Source organism: Macrobrachium nipponense, chromosome 6 (assembly GCF_015104395.2).
Source record: "Macrobrachium nipponense isolate FS-2020 chromosome 6, ASM1510439v2, whole genome shotgun sequence".
NCBI classification, from domain to species: Eukaryota; Metazoa; Arthropoda; class Malacostraca; order Decapoda; family Palaemonidae; genus Macrobrachium; species Macrobrachium nipponense.
This window is the reverse complement of record NC_061108.1, coordinates 82,901,861-82,927,753: the sequence shown is the minus strand read 5'-3', so window position 1 is coordinate 82,927,753 and position 25,893 is coordinate 82,901,861. Positions and strand designations below refer to the sequence as shown.

The following is a 25,893-nucleotide window of genomic DNA, read 5'->3' as shown; positions in this document are numbered from 1 at the left end:
TACGTTTGTCACTTCAAAGCCTTCAGATCACCTCGTCGTGATTATGGTACCGCTGGTTCGTTTCCCGCCACCGGACATCATGATTTCTTCATATTTCTTTGAAGTTGGATCTGTAGGCTTTGTAGTGACAAGCGTATCCAAAAAAGAGCAAAGAATTTTTGAGAGGTTAAGAGGGCATTGTGGGTATTACAATTACATGTATGTATTTATATATTATATAGTATATATATATATATATGTTATTAATTGATATACAGTATATATATACATAAATAATGAACTAAAACACAGGTTTTTACGAATTCATAAACATTTCCAAATACCAGCCAAGGGATCTTATTACTTTCCAAAATAGCGGAACTGATTTCACATGAAAATATCAACGTCATGGACTTTGGACACATCAATCTCTGACACGTGTCAGAAGCGGCAGCGGATACTAAAGCCGGAGTGAAAGCAGATGGCAGAGATAAAGCGAGACAGAAGACGCCGTATTCCGCTAAAAAGCGAAAAGGTGACGAGGGGTTATCTCGTATGTCAACAGACCTCGAGCTTCGGAGAACCTCATATACGGGCTCACGACTCAGGCAAATAAACATGAAGGATAGGAGATGACACGTTTTCGCGTTCAATTCTACGGTCTCTTTATGGCAGTTGACGCTCCATTTTATTCATTACTTTTTCGTTTTATCTCAGGGATGCTCTTTGCAACTTGGCTCCTCGTCTACACCTTCCTTATAAAATGAAGCACAGATTTACCCCCATACGTTGCTTATCATTATTTTGAACACCATCTTTTATCCTACTTCAGCAAGTGTGGATATTGCTGAGTAATCATTTTTATCTCATGTTTTATTATGCATCTAGATTGTGTATGTTACTGTCTATTTGTATATTTCATGTATATGGCCTTGAGCTGACAATTAAATTTATTATTACGCTTTCCAAGACCGTGACACAAGTGAAAAATGTTGAGCAATTTAAAGAGCAACAAAATCCACAATAAAAAAAAGTCTAAGGAAACAACACGGCGAAATAAGTAAACAAGCTAACTAACTATGCATATACTAATCGACTATTACGCTTTGTCGACACATGTGGAAACATACACACAGGTCTCAGGATAGAAAATGAATGTGCTGGCAAGAATATGAAAAAATATACAAGAAGTACCCCATCATGTACAAGGCTTTGATTGTTGGACGCTCAACAGCTGGTTTACATTAATATCAAGGCTATGATAACAGTGGAGATCACTCAAGGTCACGTGACATATTTTCGTGATGAACGAGGTCTCGCCCCAATAACAAGAAATTCTTCCGAAGGCGCCGAGGCATTTTGGGGGAACTGGAGAGCAGCAGGTCGGGAAGGTTATTAGATGGTTGGCCGTTTTGAGAAATTTTGAGAGCACGTGCATAACAGGTCACATATAATGATTAAGTTCACAAAGTTCTCGCATTCATAGAAATGATCACTCTATAATGGACACTGAAGTTCTGTATAAATTCTTCATGAAGGAAACTCATGCTGCTTGCAGGGGATTTAAAATTTATGGAAGTGATTTTACCGAAAGATATTTTGATAAAACTTACGCTGGTACAAACACACACACATATATGTATACATAGTATATATATATAATATATATATATATATATATATTCATATATACATATATGAATGAGTATATATGTGTTCGTGTACACATATACTGTATGTACATACATATGTATATAATGTGTTCACATGTATATGAATGTGTTGTGGTGCAATAACATAAACATTTACATTTTAGCACGAACGTTTACATCTTATGCAACTACTAAAATCAGGAACAAAAACAGCTTGCATTTTATAAATAACCATCTTGTCAGATATAAATACCATAAGACCACTCTTCAGTGAAACGTGAAATTACAAATAATCTTGACTGAGTAAGAAAAATATTTAAAATAGCGTTCTATGGAAGAGGAACGTTCAAAGAACCTATGTAAACAACGCCACAAACGGTTGGTCTCCCTTGTAAAGGTTCATCGGGGTTTAGACGTTTTAAGACCTCTATAAAAGAATAAATCGGACTGACCCAGTCAAAGTCGGGGTAGCTTATGGAAAAATGGGAAGAATATAAATAAACTAATAAGCTTCTAAGGAAGAGCTTTATGTATAAAGGAAAGTACACACAGGGGGCTCTTTTCTTTCTAATAAGAGGGAAAAAAAGAACTTGTATACATTCGGTTTATAAAAGAGAGAGAGAGAGAGAGAGAAGAGAGAGAGAGAGAGAGAGAGAGACTGCATGGCAGCTATGTTCGTAAAGCTGTTCCTTCTGAATAAAAGATTTCGTATAGCTGTTTTTTACTTAACAAAAGATCCTCCGAAGATTGTAATAACTAGTATTATATATATATATATATATATATATATATATATATATATATAATACACAATTATATATACACACATATATACGTGTGGTGTATAAGAGAGAGAGAGAGAGAGAGAGAGAGAGAGAGAGAGAGAGAGAGAGAGAGATTATGTAGTGACAAATATTCGCGAACACGTTCCTTCCAAAACCAAAATGGCCTTCGTAAATGGTCGTATGAGTGAGAAACAGGGAGGGAGGGGAAAGAGGGAGAGTCTAGATGCCTCTAAGTATACGGGAACGAGACCCCAACTCATCCGAGTGCCTTCGTATAAGCGCGTTTAATGAGGGCACTCCGGCCCCAGCCCTAGGTGGACGCGCCAGTTATTTCTCATCGGAGTAATAAGAGTGTCAGACGGCCGGGCCAGACTCGTATGCTGCAGAGAGAATTTGATTATAAAGCTGATGTCAGGGCTCATGTCACCCTCATTGGGGCAGGCGGTTCTTTAGGGACGACTGTGAAAGACCCGGGGAAGTGAAAGTAACGTTGGAATGTTTTGATAAACTCCGAGTGTAGGATTAAAAGCGACTGCTAAAGAGACATCCCTGTCACCTCAATACCAACCTCCCCCCCCACAACACTAACCCCAACCCCTATTCCTCCTTTACTTACACCAGCCCCGCAAGAGGGTTATACTTGGAGTCTAGTTAACTGTACTTAGTAACAACGTCCAGGGCTACGAATTGTTTTGTTGTTGCCTTTCTTTTTAAACGCAGGCTTGTCAGAGCTCCTTAGGTAAGCGTATTTTAATGCATACTATTATCATCATTACTGTTATTTTACTATAGCAAGCTTCATCAAAATCCCGAAAACATACGAACAACAGACTTCACTTATTTGAAGGTTAGGATCTTGTAGGGGAGAAGGCGGTATTGGTTTCCCCAAAAACATTTGCGTCTACGATGTAAAATGTGTCTGTCTCATGACTTTCAAAATGAAAACCAGAGCTCGCCCCCCCCCCCTCATACGACATACTCGAAAGCTTTCCTTCACGAAGTATTAAAAAATGCATGTCGGTATTTCGCTGTGTACGCGAAAGATACTGGATATTATCATAACATTACCAAGCCATGCGTATCAGCCGAGTTGAAAAGGATCCTCTCTGAGTGTGTTTTTCTTACCGCTGATAACACAAGCAATGAGTGGATGGGGTTTTCAGCGTCAAAACCTTTGCAGTTTTCGTTACATTTATTCCGGATACAGCAATGTCACACCATCTCGAGAGGCGACGAAGTTAATTTTCACTTGGGTCTGTTTATCTGACATTTATTGTGGCCACCTCTTTAAACATGATCACCATCTCTCTCTCTCTCTCTCTCTCTCTCTCTCTCTCTCTCTCTCTCTCTCTCTCTCTCTCTTGTATAAAACGACGCCTATTCAATTCTTTAGCGCATCTAAGACAGTGCAATTATTGGCAAACATTTCTGCAAAATGACCTAAGTTCTACAAGAAAAAACTAAATTTTTTATTTATGCACGCCTCTCATACAGCGGTTGAAAACTAAAAAGAAAAAGCTCCTGGAGGTTTTATGAACTGACACTCATACCTTCAAAGTGGCTAAAGAAAGCTCATTTTGCTCTGGGATGGAATGGCCTACTTAGCATAATACGATTAGACAGGTGGGAAATACTCCACTTCTCTTGTGGGTGTTCCACCACGGAGCCTCTATTCTGAATAATGTTGCCTCAAATGCAACAGGACGTCTAGAAAGCATCAGAACCTCTGCAGTCAACGTTGGTTACTCCAGATACGCTAAACCTGGCACTTTTTTTTTTTTTTTAATGTACACGCGTTCAAGCAATTATCTAAGTAACTTTATAGCTAGCAATTTCTAGGGTTTGATAAAGTTTATCGATTTAGTCACGGTAAAATCTTATTCCTCTTAAGCTTCAACGATTTACGTGAATTCTTTAAAGAATATTCCAAATAGAAAGCTCTACTATATAAAAACGAACATTCATCAATAGAAAACATTAAAATAATATATTTATGTATATATATAATTTACATATATGGATACACTTATAAGCATATGTATATTTGTAACAAATATACATTTGCTGAGCATCAACCCAACCATCCGTAAATGGGTACCAGACCCTGCTGGAATGAAGTGAATATATATATATATATATATATATATATATATATATATATATATACATATAGATATATAGATATCGATATATATATATATATATATATATATATATATATATATATATATATATATATTATATTATTACACAGACACACACACACATATATATATGCATATATATATATATATATATATATATATATATATATATATATATATATATATATATATTCACAGACATCGTCTGAATAAAGACGAAAGCGCTTGAATTTCTGACTATCATTTTCCCGTGGTATTCGCTTATTTATGAAGGCATGTGCATCTACTGTGATTTTTTAAGCATATATATATATATATATATATATATATATATATATATATTAATATATATATATATATATATATATGTGTGTGTGTGTGTGTGTGATTTTAAAATAATAGATTATCTGCAGTTCAATTTATGGAGACTAATGGCGAAATGCCAAAGAAAGCTCTGGCGTGACATAGACGACATAGCAAGAATAGGTGGTGACGTCAGGCCAAGTATAATATAGAGAAGTACTAAATTCTTGGTCCAAGGTCGCATTCCCTCCGCTGATGCGCAAACAACGCTTCTCTCCGCGTTCATTCAATATATCCTGTTATCAAAAGATTATCAAATGAATACCGAGACTCTCTTCACTGTTCCAGCACTCTGGAAACAGACAAACCTGGAGGGTGCATGGTTTCATCATTCTCCTTCTATACAGGACGAGTTACTGTGAAGGAAGGGATTTCTGCTGAGTTTTGTGAAATCAAATTGTCCCTAACAGAAATGCTAAAAATTAGTTTCGTTGAATGATGTTAGAAAACCTAATAAGTAAAGGTTAATAAATGATTAACGCTCTGTGCTCAATGCTTTACACAATATGAATCTTCAGACAGATGAAAGAGAACCTGTAATCTTCTATCAAATTGAAGATAAAAATTCGTTAAAGTCTTTTGCATCAGACTTCATAAAACGATGAAACAGGACTATTTTTCTAAACCATGTATCAAAATTTTCCCGGTAGCCATGCATGAATCAAGAAATCAACTTTGTTTGTCTTCTTGATGTAGCTCTCATGCATTTCTGGCCCTTGAAAATTCTCCAGAAAATTGTTTTCCTCAAAATAGGGTTTGAAAAAGGTCAGCAGTCCGCTTGTTTGTTGTTCCTTTGGTGTCTAATGTTGATCAGCTTAAGCCAAAATCGGCAGGGAAACTCAACACCAGTTATGTACACCGTCAGCCAAAAATGATCATCCTTTAAACTCTCGGATTCTTGGAAAAATATTCAACATGGATAAAATGGAAGACGATCTTCCCACCTACTTCGAAACATACCGGCTTCTGCAAATGCCTTGCCGGTCGTGATGCTTATAATCTTCTATACTTCATCATATCTGCTTGTTTGTTCAACGAAACATTATTATACGTAGTTCTTGTTCTTATGTCATGATATCTGACTCAGCCTATCTTCAAGATCACCAATGACAAGGTCTGCTTGCAAATTTCTATAGTTTTTTTACTATTCATCTTATAAGTAATAATAAACACATTGCTCTGCAATCTACCATTGAAGATATTTTAGTTTTCATATTTTCATTAGATCAGAAATTTCAATAATATGGCTGTCAAGGAAGGATCTCGATTCCCGAATCAAGCATCCTAAAACCTGGTGTTAGATCTAAAATCAAGGAAAAAATAGACAAATAAAGATTGAGATGGCATTTACGTTACTACGAACAAATTATTTTTTTTCATCACGATTCGAAACAACAATAAAGATAAATGTCTGTTTTGAGAGAGAGAGAGAGAGAGAGAGAGAGAGAGAGAGAGAGAGAGAGAGAGAGAGAGAGAGAGCTCTAAAACATGGGCTGACTACAGACGTCGTGACCTTTGTAACTGACCCTTCATATACACTGTTATGTTTATTCTTGGCTTCTTGCTTCTCACTCCTATCATTTCCCTTTCTCAAAACCACCCATGCACACGCACATACACACACACACTCGCGCACATATGCCCACACCCACATGACTCTTAGGTTACAGATGGACTACCATTAGGTTTGAAAAGTTTCCTCGAATTCATGCAATCTTCATTCTACGGGAATCATTAGTCCCCGAACATAAAGAACGACAATCGAGGGGTCACAGATGCTGGGCGGTTCCACCGCGTAGCATCAGAGCCATACTAATGCAACTTTGAATTTATTTCGTTGTTTTGGGTATCAGTGATTTCCAATCGAGAGGAAATGCTGGATGATATGGTACATAATCAAATATAATTCAAATATAATTCGGCAATGAAATAGTACAGAGATCATGTTAATTCAAATATATATAATTCGCCTATGAAATGTTGGATGATATGATATGTAGACAATGCTAATCCAAATGCAATTCTCTGATGAAATGTTGGATGATATGGTACACAGATAATATTAATTCAAATATAATTCGCTTATGACATGTTGGATGATATGGTACACAGATAATGCTAAATCAAATACAATTCGCCCACGAAATGATGGGTGATATGGTACATAAATAATGCTAAATCAAATATAATTCGCCTATGAAATGTTGGATGATATGGTACACAGATAGTACTAATTCAAATACAATTCGCCTTTGAAATGTTGAGTGATATGGTGCATAGATAATGCTAAATCAAATATAATTCGCCTATGAAATGTCCAACCTTAAGATATACTTTAAGGAAACTAAACTGTAAGAGGAGAACGTTGGCTAAGTGGTTCGTCAAAAAGAAAAAAATCGCTTTATACTACAAACAAAAAATGACAGACCGATGAAGCCAAAGGTAAATGAAAGGGAAATGATATTAAAATAATGCAGCAATCCCCATATCGTAAACCCCCACAAGCCTAATCATTCATCCAATAATACGTTAAAACCTTAATACTCAAAAAATTATTTCCTTGAGAAAACAATTTTAATGACATCCGCAACAGATCAACAATAAGTAAGTTATCTTCTTCACATACAATTAATATGCGTGGCAATGTAGAAATAACGAAGATGTGAATGCATGCAAGTAAAATTAAAGCTTATTAGAAAAATATCTTTCATGGAACAGTAAGCATTAAGGAACGAGGATTCATTAGTACTCAATCTAACGCAGCTACAAAAAAGAGAAACGAGACGAAGAATAATTCAAAAACGTTTCTTAGCAAACGATCTAACATCGTGTTTCTGCTGTATTCTTATACATAGTGCAATGAACCACTCAAAATTTCATTCGGTTAGCATTACTAAGGATACAATTAACTACTTCTGAAGAGAGACGCCTTGAACATTGCAATGATAACACATTAGCATTTTCTTTAGAACAGACCTCACACAGACACAGAAATTATTATTATCATTATTTTTTGGGGGTCATTCGGTGATGATGCACTCAGATGTTATGAAGCCTCGTCAAGAACAAACAGAACTTTATTCTAAAGTGGGAAAAAAGGCCATTCTGGAAAAACAGATTCGACAAGAGGCGCCAGGTTAGGCCCGACGGATACCGGAGACAACCATAGCAATAAACAAGAGTTGCATTAGCGTGAAATAACATCGACGTTCAAAGGGGGCCCTTTGATGCGTCCTTATATTAAGATTCATAAATCATCTTCTGGAGAGACACGAAGACCGCGCGGTCAGAGCAAGGCGGCTACATAAGGATGATCCTAATGAATCCCGATGTTGACGTAAACTTCGATAGACTGTTGGCTGAAAGTGCTGTATGTATAATCAGCACAAGTGGGGAAACTACTTAAACGGGACAAAGACAGAAATGCTAACTACAAGCAGGATTTTTAAAAATAAATGAAAAAGCCACATAACCAGTTTATAACCAACAAGAAAAAGGCTACCTATAATAACATAAAAAAGGGGAAACACGGTTTTAAAAAAATACGAATAACTATCTTATGGCGGATCCTAGTAACTGCTGCACAGAGGCGATTCATATCAGCATCTGACAACTAGGCGAGGGGTGAAAAAAGTCGACAGTCCGTTCACGTGGGCGGCTGTGGCGGGCGGAGGAACCCCAGGAGAAAAAAAAAAAAAAAAAAAAAAAAAGATTCCCCAGGGAGAGACAAGAAGGACAAAATGACCTCCTCCTTCATCTCCTCTCCCATTCGTACGAGGACGACTTTACGTAATTTAGTACTGGCGTTGCCTCGTTGACCTCGAGGCCCTTCGGGTCGTTACCTTCACGCTTGGAAACCAGAAGCGACCTTAGAGGAGGAGGAGGAGGAGGAGCAGGGAAGACAACGCGCGTGTGAATCTGTCTGTCTGTCACGCGGTGTGTCACTGGCACCCCATTCCCTCGAGACATTCGCTCACTCACAGTCTGTCTGGGACGTCGAGGATGACCCACAAGAGGGGGAGAGGGGAGGGGGAGGAAATCAAATGTCTCTGCCACATGCATTGTCTGATAAAAGGGATGGGATGATTTAACAATGCGCTGCGCTCGAAACACAAGATTGCGAGAGATTATGCACTTGACAGGAGCTGCATGCATTAACGTGGGTGTTGCTTTAATTGCTCCAACGCAAAGGGATGATGCAATGTCCAAAATTGGAACATCGAATTTAATTGTGTCTGTATAAGTGTGTGTGTGTGTGTGTGTGTGTGTTTCATACCTAAAAATAACCTTATAATAATGTTTCTAATGGCACCAGGGAGAAAGTGCCATTAATTTTTATTAACGTAAACAATGAAGAAACAGTGAAGCTTGAAATGAGCCAAGCTGGCTGCTGTGAGGTCAAGGCATTTTAGCATGTTTTTCTCAGCGACTATAAACGCTTGGCATTCGTATACTTCTGGATACCGGACATTAATACGTTGCTGATTCCGAGAACATCCCATCCGCTATTCAGAGGCATTTATTATCAACAACGTCTGGCTCACTAAAACTATCACCTAACCAAGCACTGACCACACTCAAGTAGCAAACTGATATGGTCCCTGTTATAGAAATGGTAATAAGTAAGACGATGCTAATGACGATAAAGGTAGAAACAAGAACAATGGCAGCAAGAGTAATGCTTATTAGAAAGACAGCCAGGACCGAAAAGCAGAGAGTAAAAAAGGAATAAGTCTGGGGCAAAGGAAAAAAAAAAATAAAGTCCAAGAAACTTCAAGAAATTTTTGTCACTTAAGCAGCACAAAAAAAGCAAATTATGCTTTACAATGTTTACATTTTAATGCCATTTCTCAAATAACAAGGCGCGTGTTTATCTGGTTTAAATGACATAATGTTAAATTTAATATGCTTTTAAATGTTTATTAGAAAAACAGGCTAGAACACATAGCAGAGTTCAAAAGGAATAGTTTTGGTGGACAAGGAAATTAACAAAAAGAACAAAAGAACCTCAAGGAAATTTTTGTCACTTAACCAGCACAAAAAAAAATGCAAATCTTTATATTGTGATGTTTACAATAATTCTCACGTAACAAGCCTTGGGTTGCTCTGGTTGAAATAACTTGATGTTAACTTTAACATTATTTTAAATATAGAAGCCTGCCTGTTGCTGGCTGGGAAATAACTCTCTGGACGAAGTTTCTTTTTGTTGGACTTTGATTTTATTGTTCGTATGGAAAATTCAGCCGGATTATGTAACGCTTTATTACTAGTGACAAATCCTGCAGTTGTATTTGGACCAACTCTCTCTAATGACCGCTAGTATCTTTCCGATAGGCAATGAGAAATCCATATTGAAAACTTGTGCGTTTATCTATATATATATATATATATATATATAGTATATATAGTATATATATATGTATATATATATATATATATATATGTGTGTGTGTGTGTGTGTGTGTGTGTGTGTGTGTGTGTGTGTGTGTGTGTGTGTGCTTGCGTGAAGACTTTAAAAGAAATTGTAAATTAATTCTGAAAGATCCCTGGCGACCTCTCTCTCTCTCTCTCTCTCTCTCTCAACATTTGATTCACCCACGGAGGGTCACTGCTCCAGACTAGTTACATTTTAAGGACAAGTTAAATAAGATGTTCAGAGCTGCGCAAGGTAGCTATCGTATCTGGGAGGCTGCCTGTTACTCATCAACAGGATACCGTTGAAATATTACGTGGCGTGTTAATTTTCAAACAGTAAGAAAACCTCAGTTTCAAGCGAAACTATTTGAAACCTTAGATCCCTTTAAACTATTGAGCCCCTGTGCAATGTGCGCTTGAAACCCCATATGTAGAACACACACGTAAAACATTGTTCGCTTGAAGCATGAAAAAACAGTAAGAAAGAAAAAATTCATCCTCACAAGAACTAAGTTAATACAGGTGAAAAATATAACGCCCTATGAATTATTATTATTATTATTATTATTATTATTATTATATTATTATTATTATTATTATTATTATTATTATTACCTTTCAGGGAGGCGAAAGGCCGTTATCAAATTAAGGTCAGTGGGTTACAGCTGATCCTTTCGTCAGTAAAGCCTTGAAGTATTTAAGTAGATCCTGCACCAAATGAATGCACGACACGAGCCATAAATCTAGATGCTAGAGTGGTCTGAAGATGGACATCTCCCTGGCCAAGCTTCAAGGAGGTTATATGAGACAGTATGGAAAATGTAAGCAATCTCCTGTTTATTTATAGCACTCCATGCATGGTCGACATCCAAGGTACCCTACGGTGACCTGACAGCAAAGCAAGTTTGATAGATGTAAAATATATTGGAAAGAACTTGTATTTAGGTCACCAAGATACTCTCTAGAATTATGGAGCCGTCCTGGGGAAAATTTATCTTCTGAAAGTAGTATCAAAATTAGAACATGGCAAAATTAAAGAAGCTGAACAGCAAGGTAGGAAAGAGGCATCAATGAGCAGAACAAGGCAAAAAACACTGCAGATGGGGTAGAAGGGTTACTCTGCAGTAGTGACCCTCCGTGGGTAGAGCAAATAAATGTTTGTTGAGAGAGAGAGAGAGAGAGAGAGAGAGAGAGAGAGAGAGAGAGAGAGAGGTCGCCACCACAGATAGAAATGCAACGTCCTTCATATATATATTTATGAAAACACTTGACGAGTAATAAAAATTTACTGCCTTTGCAAAAATGCGGGTAAATATAATTCCTGACCTTCCTAAGGTCATCTCATCGTCTGGGTTAACAAAATATGACGAATGAAGGCGTCTGTTGTGAAACATCATTTTCGCTCTCCAGTCGGTCATTGTAAGACAAAATGAACTCATTGAAAACTTTATATAGTTTTGACTGCTAAGATCCTGGTACTAAATTTGTTTATTCTAAGCAATAGAAGTGAAAGGCTTTTCTAAACCTTCCCTATCTGCTGTCCCCTGTTAACAAAACTATTTGTAACAATTGTGAAAAAGTGAGTATTGCAGCTGGGAGAAATTCTACGTACTGAAAAAAATCCTGATCGACGATTCAGGTACTAAAATCTAAATACAAACTCCAAATTCTCATTTAAAAAAAGAGTTTGTCGAAAAAATATATACAACAAATAAATGAATGATCAACAAGCTATCATAAAGAAAATATTGAATTCTGAAAAGCAACGCACTATGAGACTTGCAAAACAATGTTTAGATTTCTCGTCACAATTTGTGTTAGTAGTCCCATGGTATAACGTTGCGCGTTGTGGGATCATTTATCTTATTTACAAAAAAACTAGAATTCTTGTCCTTTCTTAGCTTCAAATGCAAATGTTTTACTCAAGACGAAGTTACATGCCAATCACAGAGCTTTCATTCTCATTTGAATCTCTTACAGTCCCAGAAATTAAATAGATAAAAAGCATGATTTTCTTGGAGATAGGTTGCAAGACTTACAATTCTGAACCTTATATATATATATAGTATATATATATATATATATATATATATATATATATATATATATATATATATATATATATATACATATATATATATATATCTATATATATATGTGTGTGTGTGTGTGTGTATATATATATAATATATATATATATATATATATATATATATATATATATATATATATATATATTATATACTGGTCCTTACAAAAATGTTTATCAGAGCCCATATTTTCCTAGACCAAGTATCTAAAGCATTGCATAATGAAAGAAGGGTTTGTATCTTCAAGAACAAATTTTCATAATAAACAATGAGGGCACCACAAGTTTATACCTTATATTTATTCGCTCTAACCTTTTCATTTTACTTTTCTCTCATTTACGATAGGTAAAGGCTTTTAGTACAGAACGGATTCACTAACTTAATTTTCGCAAGCAGCTAACAACATCGTAAAAGAAATGACATTACAAACGATGCAAGCATAAGTACAGTGAGGTAGATCAGCAAAAATGTTACTTCACATTATAACAACAGACTCATTGAAATAATCAGGTCATTCTTTCAACAATAACATACACTTAAATGAACCGTTTTCTTTGTCAGTTACACTGCAATAATCTCTCTCTCTCTCTCTCTCTCTTCTCTGTCTCTCTCTCCTCTCCTCTCTCTCTATCTCTCTCTCTCTCTCTCGTCTCTCTCTCTCTCTCTCTCTCTCTCTCTCTCAGCTGAAAACGTAATATCCTTCACTTTCGAAAAGTAACTTACCAATAAACATTTTGGGTGCGAAGAACACATGATGATAATCTAATATCACTCGGAGGAAAATTTGATATAATATATATATATATATATATATATATATATATATATATATATATATATATATTATGCATCAGAAAATAACACATTATTTCATTATAATAAAAAAAATCCATTGGTTTATAAACTAACATGTGACTGCTCTGCTCATGTCAAAAATGAGTCAAACAATACAAAATTAAATCTGTATAAAAAATGTTTTAGATGGAAACTAGCAAAAGAAATAATAAAAAACGAGACACCCTTGATAAGATGATCAGAATGAGCGTGAAAGAAGAACGTAGTTGAAATATAGCTCTCTCTCTCTCTCTCTCTCTCTCTCTCTCTCTCTCTCTCTCTGCTTAACATTCTAAGGTTAGTAATAAATCTCTCTCCGGTTCGACAAACATTTCAAATAAATCTCGATATGACATGAAGCAAGAGCAAACGAAGGGACAGCAGTGTTTATTACATATGCATAATGAATTACGTGACCTCATGAATGAGATCTGCTGCACGTCTTTCCTAGGCTCCCTGTTTGAACTCTATGTTATTAACTGAAAAACTAATACTTTTTCCCGAGTTCTTTCCAATAATATCATCATAGTCGGCACGAAATTCTCTTCAAAAGCAGATCCGTATCACAGTAGTTAAGGGTCGGCAATCTATTCCAGCCGTAGCATCTGGCTTATTGCACCTCGATGGAGCGAGCACCAGGTAGTGGTCATCATCTTCCCTTTTCTGCTATTTATCATATCCTCCATTACGTGGTACATGAGTTGATCCAGGACTGCGGGGCATTACGGAGGCCGTCAAAGGCGGTTTTTTTTTCTTTTTTTCTTTTAACTGATACTTTGAAGGTATCAGACGCTCCCCGACATAATGCGTTACGCAACCCCAATAACTATGACTCATACTTAATATCCGATCTGTTGAGAGTAAGAACTTCTTCTTTGGCCAATACGCAAAGGAATCCGCAGGTCAGTTCATCATCGGGTACTCAGATTCGCGTTATCCTTCACTCCTATCGCACGTAAGCGGACGCACAAAGAGCGGCGATGCTTTCATATGTTCTCATGTACTCTGACCAAGATGACCTTGCACTTACAACGGGGCCACCTCGTGAAAAATGGGCTAAAATGAAGGCTAATGGCCAAGCACTCTCCAGCATCGACGCCATAAATTAAATTGATGATAACAACAAGGAGGTTTAGGAGAGCTCTTTGGTGGACATTATATAATTAGGCGAGAGGCTAAAAAGAGGGCTCTATTTTTGCAAGGCAGACGCACGATGTTTCGTATAAGAGAGAGATTAAGATAGCGAGGTTGGAGGTTTGGGGGAATGAGCACAGGCGGGTAATGGGAGAAATAAAGTTAAAAATAACTTGATAAGATATAAAAGACACCAGGAAATGCAGCAAGCAATAATAGGACTACTTACTTTTATATGCTTAGTATGACCCTCTGGTAGGGGTGTCAGAATACTACCACAGTAGGTCCTGCGTGTCGTAAAAGGCGACTAAAAGGACAGCTGCTGCCTTGCAGTCTTACTTTTCAGTAAAAGGCTGGGCACACCGTCAATAACTGTTGATGACAAAAAGGGCATGCGTTCGTAAAAACCCCCTTTGCCAAACAATAAACCATGCGTGAAGATGGATTTGATAGAAGGCAGTGGAGAAAGCGCATCAGGCAACTGACCACTTAATGTAAGGATAACGGTGGGAAAGAAGATTTTTTATATGCTTACCTAGTACCACTTCCAATACACTTTCATAAAATCAGAGATCTGATGGATTATAAATAACAGTAATATCAGAGGCTATCGATACATTTAGGAATTGCTGAGGAAATGTTCAGCGTACAAAAAAGTGAATCAATTATTAACGTTTTCTTCCATACATGATTTCAGAATTGATGATCGCATCTGAAAAGCAATAGGCACACATTATAAAGATCTGCTTAACTCCATAATAAATCTCACAAAAAACATATGATTCTGTCTATTTGCCTCCCTAACGCCTAAGTTCAAAAGTGGCAAAAATACTACCTGCAAGATTCTTACATTACGAGTCTAACTCACGAGGAATTTATAGATGCTACGGAGTTTTCAGATGTGAAATGAAAATAAAGATTTCTTTGACCCTTCGAGATACTTAACTTTCAAAACTGCTCCAAGTGGACGATTACTGGGACTTAATGGAGTGAAGGAAAATGTGCAAGTCATTGTTATCTTTGTTGACTGGACTAGGTCAAGTTCGAGTACGACACTGGCAAGAATGTGCATGTAATCGAGTGCTGTGGTATCTATGTCATTTCCCATGTTGTATTCTCTCAAAATAAAACTCCTTGTCTCTCACGGTGGCCTAAGTGTCTAATGTCTGACAGGACAGAATAGCATGCAAAGTTTGGTTGTGAATAAGCATCAAGTGACATGACCCCTAAATTTGCTTGAAAAAAAATTTATATATATATATATATATATATATATATATATATATATATATATATATATATATATATATATATAAGACCACCACTTTAAATATCTGTAGAAGTTAGAACAGCTGACGAAAGTTGTGGTTCGAGAAAACACAGTCTCACTCGAGACTCTCCAATTCAATAGGTTAAAATTAATGAGAAGCAAAGGAAAATTATTCTGATATCAGTAAACAGCTGTAAAATTTCCAGCTATACAATGAAAAATATTTATATATTCAGAAAACCCATTAAGAAAAAAGTGCTCAGACAGGCGACAATATACAGGGAGGAGCCTTTAAAATCCTTTTCTACACAAGCAAGGTGTTCGATTGATAATTTTCAAGGATATTATAGTCTACAAAATATGAGTTATGAAAAATATTGTATTTTCAAGGGCATTATAGTCTAAAAAATTAAGCGTTACGAAAAATATTGTTGAAAAAAAATTATCATTCATTTATTGAAGGAATGATTAAAAATCATCCAGTATTTAGAAATAATACTGTGACATGTACGCAACTATTCAAACAAGAATTGACAATGGATAAAGCAAGAAACTTCCGGAGGAAAATCCTTGATTAAATAATAACATTGCAAGCTTTAATACTATCCATGATAAACATTAAAATATGCAACAGGTTTCCCATTCTATTACAGGAATGCAATAACACCTAAGAAGTCTTTGCTAACTTTCAAACTTTACCCAGTCTTTAAAGAATTATGTCAGCAGAGTTGGTCAAGAAGATGTCATATTACTGTACCACTTCAGATAAAAAAAAATGACGTTATCCTTCAATCAAATGACAAGGTGCAGCAATTTCCTTTGCAACGGCAAGAGCCTTGACAGGATACACTGCTCTGATGTAAAGCTATAAATTTTACGTTGATATATCATCTTTTGTAAGAAGTCAGTCTAACCTGGTGCACAAACCCTCTGTCCACTTTAATTTGAAAAATTAGAAAAATAATGATCCAAGATCTGACATGAAAATAGGTGGTGGTTTGCTCATTAATATCTTATGAACAAAGGTCGATTTTCTACTTCTAGACTTATATGGTGAAACAGCAGGAAAAATAATTGACAGGTATCAATGAAAATTCTCCTGTCATTATAGCAATACACCAGATGGGTCAGCATTACGTCGAGAAGGTTGATGAATATTTCAAGATAAATTTCATAATCGTCTAACATTCGTCAGTTCAAGAAATCATACAGAATACGTAATGGATATGGTGTTATTCGGTCTTGTTAAGCAAAAAAAAAAATTACATACAACCGTAATTACAATTTCTTACTCTCGAGATCACCGAGCTATACTATCTTATTTTAACAAAGGCTTTAAGAAGCCAGCTGTCTCATCTCCCAAAGCTTCTGATCACATGATCACAGAAGATTATAGATAATCTTCGGTCATTGAAGATTTATCCCCATCTCCTGCAACATGCCACCATTACAGTTCATCCTCCAGATTCACCGAAAGACCACTACAGTAAGAGTAAAACAGCGTACTTAAAAATCACAGGAGTTTTAAGCAAATTAGGCAGATCTTAGGTGTTTATATGAATAGAAAAAGACGTGCAATGTCTTCTGGTATGCAAGTATAGTTTGTAAACGATGGAACCCCTTGCTAACTCCTACCAGTGGTTCATGAGGAAGAGTAGATCAGTATAAATAAACATTTTAATTAAATTTGTACCACGCTGTACAGAATAATTATTAAAAGACAATTGCCGAAAGGAATTTCTTATATACACATGAACAATAAAATGTTCTCATTGCGGATGTAAAGACTGACATTCTTGATATCAAATGTCCTAAGCATCGATGAACTTTAAAAGTTTTTAGAATATACACGGAGTATTTCGAGACAATAATCTAATGTTTCTCAATACAAGTTTGAAAAAATGCACGAAAAAATGGGAAACATGACATCTTTGATAAACAAATCGTATAAACCATTTCAAGGGAATAGCAGATGTATATATGCACAGATAACAAGCAAGCACCACACCCACACACATCTACACAAACTCACTCCTACACACACACTTAAAATATATACATACATACATATACGTATATAAATATATATAAATATATGTAGTGGAATCTATAGGTCTTCTACCAGATATAATTGTAATAGCCACAATGCCCTCTTAACTTCTCAAATTCTTTGCTCTTTTTTTTGGATACGCTTGTCACTACAAAGCCTTGAGCTCCAACTTCAAAGAATTTGAGAAGTTAAGAGGGCATTGTGGCTATTACAATTTCATATATATACATATATATGTACATATAGGTATACGTATATATATGTATATATATTATATAGTATATACATGATACTCCAAAGAACACAAGGAAAGAAACAAATGAATGACAGAATAATGATAACAATGATTACAAATTACGCATTGTAGTCGCAGCGCGATGATGAAAACTTATAGAGGAAGGCCAAATTATGTATTATACTGAACAAAGTATCCTTAGGGCACCAAGGACACCCACTTCCAGCTTGACACAAGGATCTCTTCAAAACACGACAGAGGGCAAGAGGGTGTAGCAGTGTTTTGGGAGGAGCTTTTCAGAGGGAGGGGCATCTGCCATTGCAAACTTTCATGGGCTTTAGAAGTGTTTTCTAGCATTGAGGGCAGAGTTCACAGTTCATTTGAGAGAGAGAGAGAGAGAGAGAGAGAGAGAGAGAGAGAGAGAGAGAGAGAGAGAAAATTATAATATTATGGTGTTGTACATCTTCAGCTAAGTGGTAAGACAGGCAGAGAGAGAGAGAGAGAGAGAGAGAGAGAGAGAGAGAGAGAGAGAGAGAGAGAGAGAGAGAGAGATGAAAAATAGTCTTAAGATAGGACTCATCATAATACTCGTCTTGGTATCTTAAAATAAAAAAAAAAAGAATAGAGCCGTTGCATTTCACACTTCACTGGACAGAATCAAGCTGCGGACGACAAAAAAGTAGGCAGAAAAAAAAAACTCGTTAGGAATAATCTTTAATGTTTTTTTCAGGCTTTCCATTAGACTGGGTATCCCTTTTGCCATACGAAATCAAGAATCGGTTGACCTTAAGAGAGAGTACTCGATTTGAATTTAATTTGAATATAATTTATGATGGTCGAAAAATAGTGTTGTTAAGCTGTCATTTGGGTTATTTGTGTTGCAGGTTGACTCTGTTATGGTAAGGTCTTCTAGGTAGACATCTCTTTCCTGGAAATGTCTGACCATTTTATGAAATTTTATTGTATGTTCTGGAGTTTCATAGTGATTAACGATTGCACTCTCTCTTTTTAGCCTATACTTTCACTTCATCTGCTTGTCTTGGCTAAAGACGAACAACTCTCTCTTTCTCTCTCTCTCTCTTTTATCACTAAGCCTGCAGATGAACAACGCTGTAATTATTCTCTCTCTCTCTCTCTCTCTCTCTCTCTCTCTCTCTCTCTCTCTTACCACTAAGCCAGCTGATGAACAACGTTGTAATTGTTTCTCTCTTTCTCTCTCGCTCTCTTTCTCTTTTACCACTAAGCCAGTAGATGAACAACGCTGTCATTATTTCTCTCTCTAACTCTCTCTCTCTCTCTCTCTCTTTACCACTAAAGCCAGCAGATGAACAACGTTGTAATTATCTCTCTCTCTCTCTCTCTCTCTCGCTCTCTCTCTTATCACATTAAACAAACGACGAACAACACAAAATGATCACTATCAAGAATTCTTTTGCCTTCAAGCAACTGCAGAATCGGTGGGCCTGAGAGAGGAACATTGTGGCGATCAAACACCATCCACACGTTGGTCACGCTCGAACTGGATCGGAGTTCCTGCAACCGATCATTTTCGATCGAACATTACAGGTATTACGAGTCTCCGATTATCTCCCTCTCGAGTCCGTTAAACCGATCGCATTAATATATCTATAAAACTGTGAGAAAAACGAGACGAAGTTAACACTGTGGCCTTATAATATTTCCACTCGCATGACGCAGCACGCCTCGAGAGAGAGAGAGAGAGAGAGAGAGAGAGAGAGAGAGAGAGAGAGAGAGAGCACCTGTAGAATGCTGTCCTCACCTTTCGAGGCTGAATACGAAAGCGAATATACCTAGACCGGGGCGAGAGAAAGAAAATTGTAGATCCCTCTCGAATAAAACCTTCTGCTACTAGACGATAATCAAAAGACAGAGAGAGAGAGAGAGAGAGAGAGAGAGAGAGAGAGAGAGAGAGAGAGAGAGAATACATGTAAAAAGGATCTCTGTAGAATGCTGTCCTCGCCTTCCGGGGTATAAGATCTGAAAGAAATATGTAGAATACCTGTAGAAAGATTTCCTCCCTTAGAGAAAATAATATGAGAGAGAGAGAGAGAGAGAGAGAGAGAGAGAGAGAGAGAGAGAGAATGGCAGCCCTACTGCGATGAGATAAAGAAAGGTTCCAGTGAATAAAGGAGTAATTGAAACGGGTGATCAAAGTGCCCTACATGGTTCTTTGTAATGATAAACACTGATCGACAGGGTGGTCCTTCTCCCGAATATCGCCGGAGGGACGGAATAAGTGCGAATGAGATAAAAAAACTCGGACAATTCAGCAAATTGTTTTTTCACTCGTGATAATAATCATCCACCATGACGACATAACAGATGCAACGGCAAAAAACAAAAACCACTTGATATGCGAATAAAGGTTGCAGGAAAAGAAGAAGAGGAAAAAAAGACATAAAACAAAGAAAACACGAAGCGCTGTAAGGAGTAAAGTAACGTGAAAGGACAAAGTTGAAAATGGTTGGCAGAAAAAGAACAGGTGGGGAAAGGAGGGGGGTGGCTGGCGCCGGAGGAGAGTGGATGGATGGGGGAGGTGGCATGTCTCAGCGTAACCCCTCCCGTCATTTCAGCCCCAGCAGACAGCGTGGCGGCGGGAGTTCAGCCCAAGTGGGCCCTGTCCCTGGCCAGCATCCAGAAAAGCCCAACGGGTTCCTCTTCCTTGAATTCTCTCTCTCTCTCTTCTCTCTCTCTCCCCGACATCACCTGGTAATACTACACACTACCGTCAATGGATTTCGAGCGGTGACGACTAATGCTTCCCCTACCACAACTTCTATTGATGTTTAACACGAACAGACCCGAAGTCTTGCACTACCGTTCGTAATGATGTCACCAGCAAATAAGCAACTAGCACTTCTACAATAAACAGAAAGACAGGGAGAAAAGAAAGAGGGACATACTGTAGTCAAGAATTAACTGGTTATGTCCAGAGGAAATTCCTCGAGAAAATATCCTTTGAAAGGCGCCCTCCTCGAAGTGAAGAGTTTCAAAAAGAGTCTCTGCAGTATTAACTGAATCATTAGGAATCTCATACTTTATTTAAAGGCCTCCAAAATGATGTAGCTTTCTTTGTTCTCGTTGGACATAAAAACACTATGATTCCAGTCACGAGTCATGAGTGTTTTCATTATTATAAGAATAGTTTAACCAGACCACTGAGCTGATTTTCAGCTCTCATAGGGCTGGCATGAGTGTTTTCAAAGAGGTACAAGAATGTGATGCCACAAAAGAAGCGACAATTAAACAACGGTATCCTCTGATATCCAGTAGGAACTGTTTTTATAATCTCTCTCTCTCTCTCTCTCTCTCTCTGTTTCTGTAAATAACTTCAAAGTCTTTAGCAAGTCGAGGAAAATCGAACAGGAATCAGAATCTACCCAAACTGATGCTAACAAAACTTGATAACCGAGACAGAAACGAAGAAACATTCCAAATGAACAATTAGCGTCGCATTTCCTTATCTTCATTGCAGCCTCGGGCACGAGAGAGAGAGAGAGAGAGAGAAGAGAGAGAGAGAGAGAGAGAGAGAAGAGAGCGGAACGAAACAGTAATGCCAGCTTAATTGCCAAAACGTGTCTTTCATGTAATTGTAAGCCTCCTCAGTTCGAAACTACTAATGTCCATGGAATTATTTCTGGTGCCTAAGAGATAATCTTGCCGGAGAAGGTTACATATAACAACAGTGAATGTCAGCCTGGAGAATTCGGGTTTCACTGAAACATTATACATGTTTGTGGTCGGAAAAATAACGAAATAGAAAACGCACCTCCAAAATATCAATTTATTACCAAGTTTTTCATAACCGAAGCAAGTAAATATCATGCAAATTAATAAAAACGCTCTTGAATTATACATAATTAGTGCGGTATCAGAAAGGAAATCTAATCCGATCTCATTCATATTCGTCCCAGCATCATGAATTATCCATTTTGCTTCCTTGGGTTAACGCATAACATCAAGATCTCATTTCCCGTCCTGACAATTATTGTCAAGTTTGTGCGTGTGTGTGTGTGTGTGTGTGTGTGTGTGTGTGTGTGTGTGTGTGTGTGTGTGTAATTAATAACAAAGAATGAAGGTCGTAACAGTTGTTCACAACAATTCAAGGCACGAATGTAAAAACCTAATGATTCACTTTAACTTGAATTATTATGCCTGCCTACTACTAGAAAATAAGTTGAAATAAAGGCATGATCGAATTCGATATAACACTTAGTTTTAGATTCAGTTATACAACTTTTCAATTTTACATTTAGTTTTGCATCGTCTTCTTAGAATCTGGGCTGATGCAAAATGAGTTATCACATTCTACAAGTTTTCCAACTAATGCCTTTTATTCCAGTGAGAGGACGCTTTTGAGACGTTCGTCTTATATTGATTCATCTCGGTGGTTAGCAGCGTACCCTTCAGTATTATTGTTATTATATTCAGTAGATGAAGCCTATTCATACGGAACAAGTCCACAGGAGCCATTGACTCGAAATTCAAGCTTCCAAAGAATATAGTGTTCATTAGGAAGACGAGGACATAAAGGGAAATACAAAAAGAAGAGATCCCAATGAATAAAAAAACGAATCAATAAATTAATAGATAAAAATTTATTAGATTACGCGACACCTTCTGGGAGGCTGTACTTTAATATCAGTATCAATACCTGACTACTTCTATATCAAGAGGTAAAAATGTCAAGAGAGAGAGATGAAGGCCTTTGATTACTTTGTAATAAAGAATACACATTTGCTCATTTAATACGATAGCACTCGTGGGAGATGTAATCATGAAGGTATTAAAAAAAACATCATTAAAGAACATAATTATATGTTAGAATGATGCAACTTGGGTCAAGATTCATCCATCGATTGCAATAAAGAAATAGAGGCAAACATCGAACAGAGATTGAGAGTTTTTCATCGTAATCCTCATCGAATTTAATAACTTTTTGTATCAGTGAGAGATGGGCAGGCCTAGACTAGAAGGCAAATAGAGTATAATGAAGTGGCAATGAAAAACGTCAGTATTCATAAGGCAAACTCACCAGACTGAGAAACAATATTTGATGTATCATTTAATTTTCTTTCATGTCTTGGACAAAGTACATTCTTTCGACAAGGTCAGTTCGTTTTTCGCTCTTTATCGTTTTCAAGAGCATCGAATCCGTATGATAATAAGTCTCGTCCCAACACTGACACTGAAAGACGATCTTTTCTGAATGCCAATCCCCACACAATCTTGTGTAAGTCCCTTACACCATTTACATGAGCATTTTGTTAACGTTTTTATGATGTTTTACGGAGTTCCTACGAAGATGATTCTCTCTCTCTCTCTCTCTCTCTCTCTCTCTCTCTCTCATATTTAATAATGTGATATGATATACAAAGGAAATTCATATAAAAGCTACAGAAGTGTATAATGTAAGCTACTCACTTAAACTTGGCCAACTGAAAGTTAACCAATGATATAATTATCACTATGAGCAGTACTATTGGTAGAAGTATGAGCATTATGAAACATTAGTGCCCTCATCATTATGAGGATGATGAGTGATAAAAACGAGACCTTTTCAACAAGTAGCTTAGAAGAACCATCCACTGTAATGGCCATGAAAAAATCCAGGATTAGACTAAGTAGCAAAAACAATTAAAGCTCTACACATGATGACTCTTTGTACTGTCTAAGATATATATATATGTACTCTATTACTCGAACTTTTTATATTCTTTATACATAGTTAGTGATACTGGGATTTACGCGGCAAAGGAAGGTGAGAGAAAAACACACTTTGAAGATGACGTTTGGTTTAAAGAGAAACAGCTGAGCTGTTACAGTTCATTCATTACTTGCACTGGATAGGAGAGAGAGAGAGAGAGACTAGCTATACTATCCGATGACTAGACAATACTATGAAACTAGATGAGATGATGGTTAATAACAACCAGGACAAAAACTTATAGGCGAGGAGGCGTTGAACTGTGACAGATGGTGGGGCCCCATGAGTAACGACCTATTATTATTCACGTACTTGTTCGCACAACAAATAAATAAATAATTAAAGAAACGCACACATATATACATGTATATGTATATACATACATATGTAAATGCATTATGTATATATATATATATATATATTTATATATATATATATATATATTAGATATTAAAGGACATTTGTAGTTCGATGTATTTATACATATATAATATATTTTAACTTTGAAAATTCTATAAACAGCTTTTTTGTGCATTTCGTAAAATACTTAACGTTGTCCGCTAGATATAATTTTCTGTATCTGAATGTAATTAACATTGCATAGAGAGAGAGAGAGAGAGAGAGAGAGAGAGAGCTAACGGAGAACGACCGCAATTTACCCTCGACGAAAAGCAAATTGCAAGGCGAACAAAGAAAGTGGTCATACAGACGACCCCAAAGTCTTATGCAATAAACCGAAGCAAAAGGAAAACAGGTGCAGAGAAAATGGCCGTGAGTCACAGCAGCACACAAGATGAACAGCAGACACGGACGGCAAGAGAGAGAGAGAGAGAGAGAGAGAGAGAGAGAGAGAGAGAGAGAGAGAGAGAGAGAGAGAGAGAGAGGAGGCTTGGGAATATATTGGAGAGTATGGGAAAGATATATTTGAGAGACAAGAAAAATAAGGAGGTGACACAGGAGGAAAGAAAGAAACTATTAATGAGAGAGAGAGAGAGAGAGATAGAGAGAGAGAGAAGATGAGAGAGACGAGAGAGAGAGGAGAGAGAGGAGAGAGAGAGAGAGAGGAGAGGAGGCTTGGGAAATATACTTGGAGAGTATGGGAAAGATATATTTGAGAGACAAGAAAAATAAGGAAGGTGACAAGGAGAGAAGAAAAAACGATTAATGAGAGAGAGAGAGAGAGAGAGAGAGAGAGAGAGAGAGAGAGAGGCAATGATAATAAGAACGGAGAATTGGAAGGAGATATTTGTGAGACAAGAACAATTAGGAACATGATAAAAGAAAAGACAATAAACGAGAGAGAAAGAAGATAAGAACGGAGAATTGGAAGGAGATATTTGACAGACAAGACGGATTAGGTAGATGATAAGGAAAGAAGAAAAAAGATAAACGAGAGAGAGAGTGAGAGAGAGAGAGAGACTGGAAGATAAAAGGGGAGTATTGGAAAGAGATAATTGAGAGACATGAAAAATTAAGAAGACGATAAAGAAAGAAGGGGAAGAGATAAACGAGGGGGAAGGAGACTGAGGGAGGATTGAAATGAAGAAGAGAGAGGAGGTAGACGAGATGGAAAAGGAGGGAAGTGGATAAAATGAAATAAGAGAGAGAGCAGGTAAGTGGGAGGGAAGGATAGAGAGGAGCTGGATGAGAATGAAGATGTATTTGAATGAGAATGGTGCCTTAACGAGGGATAAGAGAGGAGGGCGGTAATGAGGAAGAGGAAATACGAATAAGGTAGATGGTGGGTTGAGGGAGGAAGTGAAAGAAGTAATTAGATTGAAGTGAAGACGAGAAATGATGTAGATAAGATAAAAAAAAAATGGTGATGGAAGTGGATGACGGTAATGAGAAAAGAAAAAGGCAGATGAAAGGAGAATAAGTAGATGGAGGTAGATGAGATTATAAAAAAAAAGAGGATGAAAGGACTTAAAAGAAAGTAGGCAAGTGAGCGGATAGGAGAGTACGGAAGTAGATAAGACTGATAAGAAGAAGAATGAGGTAGACGCGCTCAGGGAAGAAAAGAAAGAAGTACGTTTTTGGGGGGAGGAGGCGAAGAAGGAACACGAACTATATAATCCATCTAGTTTTTGCTTCTTCTTGTCATTACGTACGTCATTACGTCATGACCCTTTCGTTACACTCGGTTTGATCGCCTAATTGTCCACAGGGCTTCTACAGTTTCATCAGGACCCACCCACGCTCACACGAGATAGG

At 37.0% G+C, this 25,893-nt stretch overlaps 1 protein-coding gene across 7 annotated transcripts in view; it reads right to left on the bottom strand.

Annotated features, from left to right (window-relative positions):
- Positions 1-25,893, bottom strand: part of LOC135216681 (papilin-like) — a 382,576-nt gene that overhangs the window by 120,934 nt on the left and 235,749 nt on the right. The gene's annotated exons all lie outside the window — the stretch shown is intronic.